The following is a 14,636-nucleotide window of genomic DNA, read 5'->3' on the forward strand; positions in this document are numbered from 1 at the left end:
CCTTGCCATCGTCACTTTGACCAATATTTAACAAATGTCTAGATTGCTTGTATGTAGTTGGGGTACAGAAAGATCTCAGAGAACTATATTGTAGTACTGGGGTGATGTTAAGTGACTGAACTTCTTCTGGTGCTGAACTAGCACAGCCAACAGTGAGTTCTCTTTGATAGTGCATGAAAAGAAGATACATTATAAAAGTCTGCAGGTTTCATTTGAAACCCAAGGTCATAACCCGACTCTTGACACATTACTAAGCTTAGTGGCTGCTTCCTTATATAATTTTAAATAAACCCAAAGTAAATTATTTGCAGTTAAACAAGTCTAGTCAGTTTAGTTTTGTTTAAATAGCAACTGATTTCTCAGTCTCCTTGGAAACTGCAGGGAAACAAGAGACACAAATAATAACCCTTTAAATGGAGAACATGTCAAGATTTGTTAAATCTTAGAAATCAAGGACACTGTTAATTAACAATTTGTGTAGGTAAGCATAATGACATGGTAGGATAAAATGAAATTAAGAAAATATACAAGTGAATGAATGTTGCTAATGATCGAATTTAATCAAATCAAACTAGGCTTGAATGAGTAATGGTTTATCTTTCTAATCTAACTTGCCCTACCTTTTACCATAAATGTTGTTAGTCTAAAAGAGGATCATGTGATAGTCATATCCTATTGCTATAATACAATATATGAAGATGTTGAATGTCAGTCTAAACAGAAGTAACTATGCTGTGGGATACTTCTATTTGAAGTGTTTTCTTGAGCAAAAAATAAGTAAATTAATCAAATTTAAAATCCTTGCTAGCTTTTGTAGTTATTTTATTGTATTATTAATGTTAGCATCTATGCTAATAGTACGGTTATATATTAAGGATTGTTACTACCAACAATAAAAATTTGTGGTATGTGATTATTATGTTATAGCATATTAATCATGTCACTAAAAGGCCACTAAATGTGCATATGAGAGATGTTTCAGTTTACTCAAGTATTGTTCAAATCTTTAGTCTCCCAACTTTTCATTTCCTTATCTCCCTCCTCTTTCCTCTTTGGCTTGGCAGGAACCTTGCTAGTTTGTGTTGTGAGACACCTCTTGTGAATTAACAAGTGAATGATAATTAACAACAGTGGTGACACTGAATCTACTAGTTGTAAAATGGCCAAACCGTAGAATGACTTCTGGAATGGGTAGAGTAAATGGATTTTGTTTATCCTTTGTTCCGCTGTAGTCTCAGATAGAAAAACAGTCACAGGATTCTTGAGCCATTTCCCTGGTACATGCTGCCACCTCTTGGAAAGACAGAGCAGGGCAGCCTCAGAAGAATCCCAGGGGAGCCTGCATGTAATTTTTCATTCCCACTAATATTTAACACTCTCTGAACAAAAAAAAAAATGGATTTTCACCATCTAAAGAATTCATTAAATATTTGAATTTAAAGAAAAACCACAAAACAGCCTAAGGAATCAAATAATCTGGAACACTTTCCACAGAATTACATGAAGAGTGCTTGCATACAATGGGGGTACAAGAAAATCTAACAGTAGGTCTGGCTCTCACAGACTTAGTAAACTATATATAGATGCTGAAAAAGAGCAAAGTCCATTGTAGCTATTTTCAAGTTGTATAAAGTGAAAAAAAGTAGGTGAATTTGACAGTCAGACTCTAAAGGCCCAATTTCTTTTATTGCTTATTCAATCTTCTAAATTTATAATCACTTTTAAAAAGTGATGGCATAGGGCCTCCCTGGTGGTGCAAGGGGTTAAGATACAACCTATGAAGCAATTCCCAGCCATTGCGGCACGAGTTCGATCCCAAGCCAGGGAGGTGAGCCACATGGAGCAGCAGACCTCTCCTGACTTGCCCCCTGCTCCCCTCAGCAGTGTATTTCAGTACATCTGCCTGTTCTGTTCCCCACTCTGGCTCTGGTGAAGCTTCTCACCCCCCACATCTCTGGCCTGTACCCCAGCTCTTGTGTGAATAAATAAATAAATCTTTAAAAAAAAGTGATGGTATACATGAAAACCAAATAACTAACTTAAGTGAAAAATGTGGGATATGTGAAGTGTAATGGTATATAATTTGTGTGAATAATGCTTAATTTTGTTGATATTTAATTACGTCAGCCACTTTTTAAGCACTATTGAGCCAAGCACTCTACTAGGTCCTGTGACTAGTACAGGGAGTAAAGGACATGGGATCTGCCCTCCAGAAACCAGTCTGTGGGTGACGCAGAGACGTGGCAGAATTCTAGAGCAACAGAATCAGGTACAGTTATGTAGAGTACTTTTGGAGCAGGAAAGAACACCAAACTGCAATTTGGGTTATGAAAAAGAAAAGAAAAAGAAAAAGAAAAAGAAAAAAGCAGAATAACAAATATTCTTTAATAGCATAGTAATTTACAGCTCACAAAGGCAGACAAATTTATGTCTCCTGTAACAGAACTTAAAAGCTTGGTTTTAAGATTATATGGGTAGATTTCTATCTACAGTGTATATTATTCATGATAAATTTTTCTTCTTTTTCTCCTCTCAAGGAAATTTAGAAAAATTGTGTATTCTTTCCATAGTTTAGGTGTAAATTATTTAGCAACCAGAGCTTAGACAGAAATGATTAGAGGTTATACAAGTATGTATATTTTTCATCTTTCTGGTTTAATGTTCAATGTCTTAGGAATGATCACTTTTACTTTTTGTGACTACTTACTTATGCTATAATCATGCTGTACCTCATTGTATAATTTTAGTTTAATGTTCTGTGCAGAATTATTTCTTCAAGTTGATTTTTCACTTTCTAGGTCTATCAGTTTGGAGACTGTAATTCCCTTCATCTTTTAAATTTATTTTAATTTTTGCTTTTTTGTGTATAGTTATAAAATGCATTTCCTAATTTTCTAATATTCCTTCTTTTATCATTTCCTTTATGATTCAAGAACTTCTTTTAGCCATTCTTTAGGGTATATCTGCTGGCAACAAATTCTACTTTTCTTTCGTTTGAGAAGGACTTGCATTCTTGAAGCATATTTTCACTGCATTAAAGTTCCTTTTTTTGAGCACTTGAAAATTATTCAGTCATTTTATGTGTACTTTATATATAATGTCCAAGGATTTCAGCCATACTTAGAAGGAGGAATAAGGAGAATTATTTTTACACCATCTTGTCTTGGAACATGAAACCCATGGACTAGCTTTTCATATTAATATTATTTGTTTTCAAACTTGGAAAATAAGGTCTCTGTGAGATCTTGAACATATAGTTTATATATTTTCAAGTATTCTAAAATTATCATCAGTGGTATTAAAATCATATGTCCTGAAGTCACTGAAAAATGATGTGAAGAACAATGTTTAAGAATTGGATGCAAAATCTAGATGCATTTCTGGGGAGTGTAACATGATTTATTTACCAAAAAAAAAAAAAAAAGACATTAGAATGCAAACAAAAATACCTGCTGAATGTATTCAGTGTTTGTGGGATATCCTCTTTTGGGCTGATTACTTTCTGGGAGCTCAATGAAATAGGCCTTTGTGAAAGGAAAGGACCTTGGAAACATTTAGGATTCTTTTCCAAAATTACATATGCAGGGTTTTGGTAAGACACACTCATTAGTGTTGATTGGAGTTATGTAACTCATATTACCCAGGGTATTACAGTTTGCTTTGTTAGTGTCTAATCTAGTGCCAGACTCCCCAAAGGCCTTGAATCTGGCAAGATGAAATGCATAGCTGTTCCTTTAAAAAAAAAAAAAAGTGCAGTCCAAGCTGTTCTCTGTAAGTTTTAAGCTTAGATTTAATCAAGTCCAGCCAAAATTATTCCACCCAGGAGCTATTATCACATTCCTCTTTTTGAAAGCAGCTAAAACCACGAGATTGTTGGCAGTCACATTCAATCCTTTAGAAATGAAAAATTCTTATATTCTCTCAATTCCTAACTCCAACTTCCTTTTCCTGTTTAATGTGTTTGTGAAATTATTTGTAAAAAAAGATTTGAGTTTAATTTGTAAATCTTCAATTTAATGCAATATGACTTTCTGCTAATGAAACAATCTGGGAGAAATAGTATTGGGAAAACTCTGGTTTATAAGGGGATTCATATAGAGAACCATATATCTACATCTAGTTAGACAAGGAAAGTGTAAAACAGAAATTAAACCTGAGATATGGCCATAACTTCAGAATGACATTAAAAAAAACTCCAGTTTTTTATTTATTTAAATATTTTTTGATCTGCAACTTCTTGAAAAACAAAGCTGTAGATTGTCATAATCCCCTCTCTCCACATCTGTTCCTTCATCTTGCTTTATAGATGTTTATGTGAAAAAGAAATGCTTAAAGATGTGTATGTTCTACCTATACTTTGTCGGAAATATCATGGTTTTACTTTAAATCTCTTTCTGCTATATACAATGGCCACTTGCAATTTAATGAACAGACACTTTTTGATTTGCATGGACAGTTCACACTAGGGGAGGTTTCTTTTAGAATTGATCATAAGTGGTACAGGATGTGGTCATTCTACCAAAATTGAGGAATACATGGAAGAATACCTTTGGCATCTTTTAAATCAGTACCCTGTTTCTCTTTCCCAAGTTTGTCCATTTCCACCTTCAGGTTCTATGCTGAGGCCTAATTCTACCTTTGCATGGCTGTAAATTAATTTTTGCTAACATTGGCTTAAGGTACATACAAAAATAGGAAGATATAGTTTCTTCCAACCTTTTTTTACTTTTAAATCAGGATCTTTGGAAGATTTATAAAAAGGGCTTTTCCCTTTTTACTCTTTCTGATGCCAGAAGGAAATAGCTAGCTTGCCATCCTGAAAGGGGCGTGAACTCCTGGTCTGTGTTTGCTTGATATACACATTAGCCTTTTTATGAATTATGGAAGCCACTTCTAGGAGGAGAAGGGCTTTAACTTGAACAAATCACAGGAATCCAGTCACCCAGGGCTCTCAAGGGAAGAGCTTAAGCTAAAGACTTTCACTAGTTGGGACATCAATCTAAATCAAAATGTGTCTGTTCATTAAATTACAAGTGGCCATCTGCTTGCTTAATCATGTGCTTCTTTTTTCCTTTGAGCTGGTTGTCATCATCTGGTCTGTCCCTGTTTACTAATTAGCCTAAACTTGATCTTTACGTAAACCACAGGTCCATTTTATTCTGAACAGAACCATTGGAGAGAAAGTGAAAACAAACAAACAAAAATGGTTGTTATTCTAAAGTTTACAGGGATTGGCTATTTAGAACCTGGATTAATATTTGGCTTTTGCTGTGTATACTTGCACACTCACAAATGAGCTGCTTTATTTTATTCCTTTTCTTCCCCCAGTTTGGCAGTGAAGATGGTAATGTTTACTTTCATTGTTTTTAGAGCTAGAGAGTATTCCTTGTTGTTGATTAAGATATATAGTTATATTGTAATGGAGTCAGGCATATAGTATAAAGGCAAAGTTTAGATAACTGGTGCTAACAGTTTTCTATGCATCATTTTGCTGTGTTTGTACAAAGACATTTGTGTGGGATGGACTAAGAACTACATGCAACAAATAAAGTTGTAAGAGAAATTTTCTATAATGTTGTGGAGTGAAATGTGGGACGGAGGGGAGTTTCTTGTGCAAGATGGAGAACCAGACAGTTGGAGTCAGATTTGAACCACATCAAAAGTTTAAACTTTCTGAAGGTGGTAATTGGTTTGGGAAATTGCTTATAGTGTATTTATTAATATTGCCACTGAATCAGCTAATTGTTTTAGCACCATGTAGGCCTAATTTTGGTCAATAAGTTTAATTCAGATTATTCCATTTTATTAGACTGAATTTAACTATATTTTTTTATGGTTGAAAGAACCGTAAAAATATTTTGAATTGGATGTTGAGCAACTTTACATCCCCAACTGCAATTGGCATATAATAAGGTCCATCCCTTTAGAGGAGAATTTTCCCATTTTGGTTCATTCTTATATAACTTAGGCTGTCATAGCTATTCTTAATAAGTGTTATTGTTCACTTTTTTGCATTTGTTTATATCTACTAAGAATCTGGTAATCTGAAAATTAATTCTAAAAGCACATCACCCCCTGCTGGCCTAAATGTGGAAAAAGTTAACTGTGAAACAGTCTCATTTTGTTTTATAACTATTTTGAAAGAGAATTCATTATTATTTCTTTTTTCCTCTTCTTTATGACGTTCCTCACAGAAAAGGAAACCAAATTCCAATAAACTTTGGAGAGCAGAGAACAAACACTCAAAGCAGGGTGAACAGCAAATGTTTGTAAGAAACTGACAGGAAGATAAGCATTTTTAAGCCTACATTTGAATTGGCTACCTAAAATCAGAAATTAAAAAACACATTAGATACAATTTAATTAATCTCAAAAAATCAAATCAAAGAATCAGAATTCAGGGTTTAAAATGACATTCTTTTGTTCACAGAGCTAGGTTTAATAGCTTAGATCAGAAGTGAAGTCAGCTGTACTCCATATCACTGTCCTTTCACAGTTTCAAGTTACTTCTCATAACTAAAGACTCTCAATTTGGAAAATGATAATTTTTGGAAGTATATAAAGTTAAGCTGAGGTGTGTAGAAAAGGTAAGTTTACAATTCCCTCTAGAGGTTCCACTTTTGGGACCTCTATTGTTTTTGGGACAAGGAGATAATTGGGTGTATAGTGAGGAACACCACATTGGAGGGGCCTGGTGCAAGATTACAAATGCGCTGTTCATATCTTCTCCTGTCACCCCTGCTTGCATTGAAATAATATGCAACCATTAGATAGAATAAAACAACTTTGGAAACTAAAATGGAAGCATCTGGTGTGCATGCGTGTGGATTCCCCAACTAGCAGGCCTAGACCATGTCTTCTCCATTTACTCATAGCCACCCTTGGCACCCAGGAAAGGAACTACACAGCCACAGAAGCTGGGCTTGGAGCCAGTCGGGCAAAGAATACTAGGGTCATGGGTTTCTGCAGTAGGTTCTAGAATGGGGATATCTGTGTGTGAAGATGAATGCAGTGAAAGGAGGACGAGAGTGGGGATTCAGGTCAAGGTAAAGTGCATAAAGATGGACATTGCATGATTTATGGAAGCAAGTAATTAGAAACAATGAATTGTCTAATAAAGGAAAGACTCAATATAGCCCCTTAATAAGAGATTATAAACTATTTTTAAATGATTTATTTATTTATGCATACAAGAACTGGGGTACAGACCAGAGGTGTGGGGGTGAGAGGATTCACCACAGACAAAGTGGGGAACAGAACAGGCAGACTGACTGAAATATACTGCTGAGGGGAGCAGCGGGCAAGTCAGGTGAGGTCTGCTGCGCCATGTGGGTAGCTCCCTGGCTGGCCAGGGAGGGACTCATGCTGCAAAGGCTGTGGGCAGCTTCACAGTGCTGTGCTTAACCCCTTGTTCCACCAGGGAGGCCCTGAGACTATAAACTATTAAAAACTTTAATCTTGGAGTCTATAGAGCAACTCGGGAAATGTTTACTCTGTGTTAATCCAATGTGAAATATCCAGGTTACAAAACTGAAAGGATACTATTACTTTAACTTTATAAAACATAAACTAAAGAAGATTTATTTCTGGGGATATATTATCCTTTCAATATACTTGCATATCCTCATAAAGATATGAGTACTAGAACACTTGTCACATCATTGTAACATGAAAAATTGCAAACAAGTGATTTGGTATACTGTAGGTAAATAAATTATGCTACGTTCATACATTGAAATAATAGGCAATTATTAGAAAGAATAAGACAAACTTTAAGTACTAAAATGGAAGCATCTCAAATAAATATTTTAGGTGAGAAAAAGCAAGATGCATATAGTATAGTCTTGTGGGTGTAAAATAAAGGCTTTTGTATACATGAAAAACCAAGACAAGCTGGAAATATTGCAAATGGTAATAATTTTCTGGGGTATGGGTGATGATTTTTCTTTACTTTCCAAACATTCTTCAGTGCTTTTGTAATTTAAAATGGAAGATGAGGAAAACGAATGCCTAAGCAGTCATAAAAGGAAGTCTTGGTCTAATCACCTCTTCCTGTGCTGTTGAATTCTGGCACAACTTAAACTTAAGCACACTTGTCTATGTCACAAGCCTTCATTGTCTCTGTTATGCTCAGAGGCAGGGTCTATGATTTGATTTCTATCAATACAGTCAGTTAGCATGAGCATATCTGTGGATAATCATAAAATGGTGAAAAATATGGTTTTGGAACTTCATTATTGGATGGCATGATGAGGCTACACCCGAGAGAAGACTGAATTCTAGAGAAATCATTGGCTTTGACTAAGATTTTGTAACCGGTTCATTTCTGTTGATGTTTTCTGGCATGGTCTCATGACTCCCTGATGCTTTCTTGAGCCTTTCTAACTGAACCTTAACTTGCATTATTTTATCTTTAGATATTGTACTTACTTTTGTACCTACGCTCTGACTCTTGATGATAATTTGATTCTAATAGAAAAATGAAGGCAGATTACTCTAGCAATAAAAGGTTCTGATACTATTTTAAGAAACCCAGATAAATTAAATTAACTAAATCTACTAGGTTTCTTGATTTTCTCTGTGTCCTGTGAGATTTGCAAACTCATAAAAATTTATCTTTTACTGGCCTGCCTGGCTATTCAGGCAACGCATCCAGGCCTAAGCTGGTACCTGTTTCTTATTAGCAGCACCTACGGAAGTGCCTGAATTACTAGTCCTTATCAGATTGTCAAGCAATACTGAATCTCTACTTTAGTCCTTGAATTCTAATATTTTTAATTTTTCCCAAATACTTGATAATAATTGCATAAATAAATTACTACCTTTTTTATTGCACAGATGAAGAGGAAATGATCTTAGATTGATTAAATTTTATTCCGGGCACAGGGAAATTGTTTATCATTAAGCTTCCTTAATTGGCATATAAACTAACTTTTAACTGTGGCTTATCTCCTAAAAAATATGATTCATTAAAGTTGGAGGAATTCTCTTGATTTATGCATACAGTTTTCATGTGCCCTTTGTGATAGTTCATTCAAATTAGTAAGTAATCAAATTGCTAAGTTATGCTTGCAAATGGTGTACTAATTAGTTTGGGATGGCAGCTCATTCATATGAAGCCACATAATAAGCCAGAAAAAATGTGTTATAGTTTTGAATTGAATTATTGTCTCTATGTCAATGTTCTATTACATTTTTTACCTACTATTATTTGAATTTGAAATCTATTTATTTAAGAGAGAGCACATTTATTATTTAAACTTTACATTTATTCTTTAAACTTTGCCATTTTCCCCTTAGAAGATTATCAGATAATGCAGAGTGAGACATTTTCTAAGCAAAGTTCCCAAGTGGTCTGGAAATAATTATATATTTTTCATTGTAAAATTTGATAGACAGTTGAGTATGGTAAAAAAAATTTGGGTTTTGAAGTTAGGAACAATGTTGGAATCCTGATGTAGTAAATACTAGATACTTCATACAACTTACTAGGTGCACACATGGGCAAATTAAGCTTTCTGATACAAAGCCGCTTCAAACAGGAAGTGGGAATATATTTTTGTGCTGCTAGGGAGTTGTGAGACATAACAGAGAGAATACATAAGGGTACTCAGAGAGTTTCTCCAATGTATGGTTTTAATTTGGCCTTTAATTCAATAAGCATTCATTGAGTACCCATTATATTCACAATATCATTCAAAATAAAAATCTTACAGATTGCTTCTTAATAAAAGGATACATCACAGTATTGCACTTTAGTAAGAGAATAACTGATATCACCTGGAACCTCTCTTACTCTGTATTTCTGCATATCTGTTATAAAATAATGATTAATCATTAATTAATATTAATATACACCTCAGTGTAATATTTAATCCAGAGGATCCTTCCAAATGATTAAATATAGGGTAAATCATGTGACTTCATATTTAATTTCATATTCATTTTTATTATGTTCTAATTCCTTAAAATTAAATTGAGTTTCCTTTTAGGTACAGGTAAAAAATTCAGAGTTTAATCCTATATATTACTTTTAACAATGAGTATATATAATATACAGATATCATATATAGTTTATCAACCAGAAAATAATTTTTTATAATCATGCCAAACAGCCAATTCATTGAAAATTAGTAAGAGTAATATAACAATAGTTTCCATTATGCTTACTATGCTTACTATGTTGCAAACTTTGTGTGTCTCATCTAATCTCATGTAACATTAAATTGAGCCATGCAGAATGTGTAGTATTAGTCCCATTTCACAGATTAAAAAACCCTGAGAGGTGAAATAAATTGCTCAAGGTTACAAAGGAAGTAGGTGGCAGAACCTAGACACAAAGTTATAGCCATTTTATTTAGCTAATTTACTCCAAGGCTTGGACTCTTAATCTCCATGTAATTTTATTTATTTATTTATTTTAGATTTTTTTTATTTATATAAGAACTGGAGTACAGGCCAGATGTGCGAGAGGATGAGAGGATTCATCAGAGACAGAGCAGGGAACAGAACAGGCTGACTGACTGAAATACACTGCTGAGGGGAGCAGCGGGCAACACAGGAGAGGTCTGCTGCGCCATGTGGGTTTCTCCTTGGCTGGCCTGTATCGAACCTGCGCTGCAGAGGCTGCGGACAGCTTCACAGTGCTGCGCCCAATGGCCTGTGCCACCAGGGAGGCCCTCTCCATGTAATTTTAGACTATGTTTTATATCTAGCTTCTCCTAATTACTTTTTTAATGCCCTGTGGTCAAATACCTCTCTCTGTGGTTTTACGCTAGGAAAATGAATTGTGCCTCATTATTATATGTGTTTTGATATACAAGTCAAGACTATTTCAACAGGAGGCAAAATGTACTGGCTGTAGCAAAATACCACTACATATCTGAGATTGATGAGGAAGAAAGCTCTCACCGTCACTGATGAAGACATATTCAGCAGTGTGAAAGGTCTATTGTAAGTCATTGCCCTACATCGCAGCCAGAGTGTTGTAATGGAAATGATAGGTTTCGCTCCAGTAGAAAATATATGCAAAGAATGGGAGGGCTTGCTGGTAATATCTGGAGAGAGATAACCTGGCAACATTAGCCTGTGACTGAGGATTCTTATCTGTCAGTGGAGACACCCTTAAATTTGGCAGCCATCTGGACCACTTATGTGTGGCATGTGCTTTTTTTCTGGGTGGAGGGCCCATAGCATTGTCAGATCCTCTGTGATATCCACAATCAAAAAATACTAAGAACCAGCTCATCTAAATTTAGCCTTTCCAAAGTGATTTTTAAAAAGATATAGTTTAGGTAATTTTTGATATAGTTGAAGGTAATTTTTGAGGAGGTTAATTATGTGTGGTTATATGTTAAACATTTGGGATAAAGAACTCCGTGGGAAGTATTGCCTAATGGTTAAAAGAAGTAGGTTTTGGAAGTCAATAATAGGTTTCATGATCGCTATCTTACCCATTTGTAACTTCTCCTCTGAGACTCAACTTCCTTTTTATAAAATGGGGATAGTAATATAGTCCTCATTGGTTATAGGGATTGTATGAGGGAATTTAAATTATCTATGTAAAGAAAATATAAATTTTCTAAATAGAGTAAATAGTATGACATTTGGATTTATGGGCACTATGTAAATGACTATATAGTTAGAGCACTATATACTTTACTTCAAGACTTAAAACCAGATAAGTGAATCCAATCAACATCTAGGACATACAAAAAGCATAACAAAAAGATTGAAGTAGCATAAGTCAAAGAAAGTGGCTTTTCAGCCAAGTAGAGATTGGAAATGTGAGAGCAGAAGGCTAGTGTGTAGCACTTACAGCAGTTCTCCAGACTCTGATGGGAAGGCTTGGGGGACAAGTAAGGACTTAGGAGAAAGCTGATCCAGCAGTTGCAGGAAGTGTTTGTGCTGCTTTGGAGTTACCTAGATGTAGGAGTGGGTCACAGACTGCCTATGGCATTGTGTTAGATCCTCTAGTGTTTAATTATGTAAATGACTTCTCCAGGGGATATTTCAGCTGCTTACAAAGCGATGCCTCATTTATTACAGTTAGGAACACAAATATTGTCCTCAAATTGAAAAATGTATTAGCTTATAATGGGGAGTGTGAGATGGAGAGGAAGGCCTTGATAACCGAAAGTGCCCACTGGCCCCTTTGCTCTTACCACATTTGTGAGATAAGGCAAGCACATCCCCTGATCTCAAGCAGAAAACACTTCACAGCTAAGTTTTCCTCAGCCTACTTTATGTATTCATTTTTTTAGTGAATTTAAAAATTTTTTTTTGAAGATTTATTTATTTATTTATACAAGCAGTGGGTACAGTCAGAAGCACGGGAGAGTGAGAGAATTCACCAGAGCCAGAGCGGGAACAGAACAGGCAGACCGACAAAATACACCACTGAGGGGAGCAGTGGGTGCGGCTGGAGGCAGCCTCGCAGCCCAGCATTAACTGCTGCACCACTGGGGAGGCCCTCCTCAGCCTACTTTAAAAGGTGCTGTGTAAAAGAGGCTCTTTCACAATAAAATTAAAAAATTCCAAACAGCAATTGAAACAAGAGAAAAAAATCAGTTCAACGATAATCAGCAATCTTTAAAACCTGAAGATAGAAATTAGCATTAAAACTTTTTTTTTGTTGAGCTGACATTGGTTTACAACATTTTATATGATCGATTCAGGGGAATAGGTTTACACTTCTTCATATGTACATCACCACACCACACCACCACCACCAGAGCACCCATATCTCTTCACCATATACCACTGGGCCCCTTTCTTTGTTTCCTCTCTCACCTTCCCCCTCTAGTAGCCTCAGTTCTGCAGTCAGATTTGTATGCTTTGATTTGGTTCAGTTTTGTCAGTTCCTTTGTTTAATTTCTCTATATTTCACATCTTAGTGAAATCACATGATGTTTGTCTTCCTCCTTCTGGCTTATTTCACTGAGCATAATCCTCTCCAGTTCCACCTATGTTGTCACAAATGGCAAACTCTCATCTTTTCCTTGTAGCTGAATATTATTCCATCATGTCTATGTTCTACATCTTAATCCATTCATCTGTCTTTGGGCACTTAGGTTGTTTCCATAACTTTGGTATTGTAACTAATGCTGCAATGAACATAGGCATACATAAATCTCTTCAAATAAGTGAGTTTGCGTTCTTTATTTTTTTTTTTTAAGATTTATTTATTTATTTATACAAGCACTGGGTACAGTCAGAGGCGCGGGAGGGTGAGAGAATTCACCACAGCCAGAGCGGGGTGTAGAACAGGCAGACTGATGAAGTACACTGCTGAGGGGAGCAGCGGGCGGCCGGAGAGGTCTGCGCACCATGTGGGACCCTCGCCCAGTGGCTGGGGATAGAACCGGTGCTGTAGAGGCTGCTGGGAGCTTCACAACCCAGCGCTCAACTGCTGCGCCACCGGGGAGGCCCGAGTTTGCATTCTTTAAATAAATACCAAGAATTGGAATTGTTGAGTCATATGGTATATTTATTTTTAATGTTTTGATAAACCTGTATATTGTTTTCCATGAGGGCTGGGCCAGTCTACATTCCACTGATAGTAAAAAGAGTTCCTTTTTTCTCTCACCCTTTCCAGTATTTATTGTTTCTGGGTTTCTTGTTTTGTTATTTTTGATTATGGGTCATTCCAGAGTGAGTTGGTATCTCATTGTGGTTTTGATTTGCATTTCCTGACAATAAGTGATATTGGGCATTTTTCACATGGCTATTGGCCATTTTTAAGCCTCTTAATTGTCCATTTAGCTCTTGTGCTAAACAAAAGTCATGTTTTTTGTTTAGAAAGTAACATTTAACATTAATTATATCTTTAACATAACAATTTATATTAAATTTCCTGGTCTGGCACCTGACACATTGTAGGCTTCACCCTTCCCCTCCCCTGCTGTTTCCTGTGTCTTTCCTTTGCGGTGACAGCCTCTGAGACATAAGGGTTCCCAGTCACCACACCACAGTAGTGTTTTCCAATGAATGAAAAGACATATTAGCATGATAACATTTTATTTTAATTTACAAAAATGTCCAGGCCCTCATAATCCAACATTCACTATTCTCCCAGGATATGAAAGCTGATGCCTTTTAACAAATCGAAACAGTGGATTTTCTTTTCTCTGTAGTAAAGGCCATAGAAAAATTTATGGCCTTCTCCTTGGCTTTTATGAATGGGACGTGAAGACACCCACTTCTCTTTTCCAGAGGCTGTTTCTGAGAATGACCTCTTTTTTTCTACTTAGATTCTAAATCCTTGCACAAGGCTATTAATTTACAACTGCTGATTTGACTGTATGTATAATCTCAGCTGTAAAGCATTTCAAGTTCTTTGGCAATCAGAGAAGTTTCCATGTTCCTAAAGGGGATGTTCAGTTTACTTTCTTTTTTAACTAACTAGATGGGACTGTGGTTTTAACTCAATCAAAGGAGGTAAGTTGGAATAGAAAGAAAAATCAAGATATTGTGATGGAATGGTAAGCAAAGACCAAATCATAATGAATGTTAGGCCAGCAAACTAAAACTGAACTCCTGTCCTTAATATTATTGAAACATCTGTATTCAAGATCTGTTTATTTATATTTACAAGAGATGAATTCCAAATTTCATGATAGTATATCATTATTTGC

The sequence above is a fragment of the Talpa occidentalis genome, unplaced genomic scaffold (assembly GCF_014898055.3).
Source record: "Talpa occidentalis isolate TD23 unplaced genomic scaffold, MPIMG_talOcc4v2.1 talOcc4.13, whole genome shotgun sequence".
Lineage (NCBI taxonomy): Eukaryota > Metazoa > Chordata > Mammalia > Eulipotyphla > Talpidae > Talpa > Talpa occidentalis.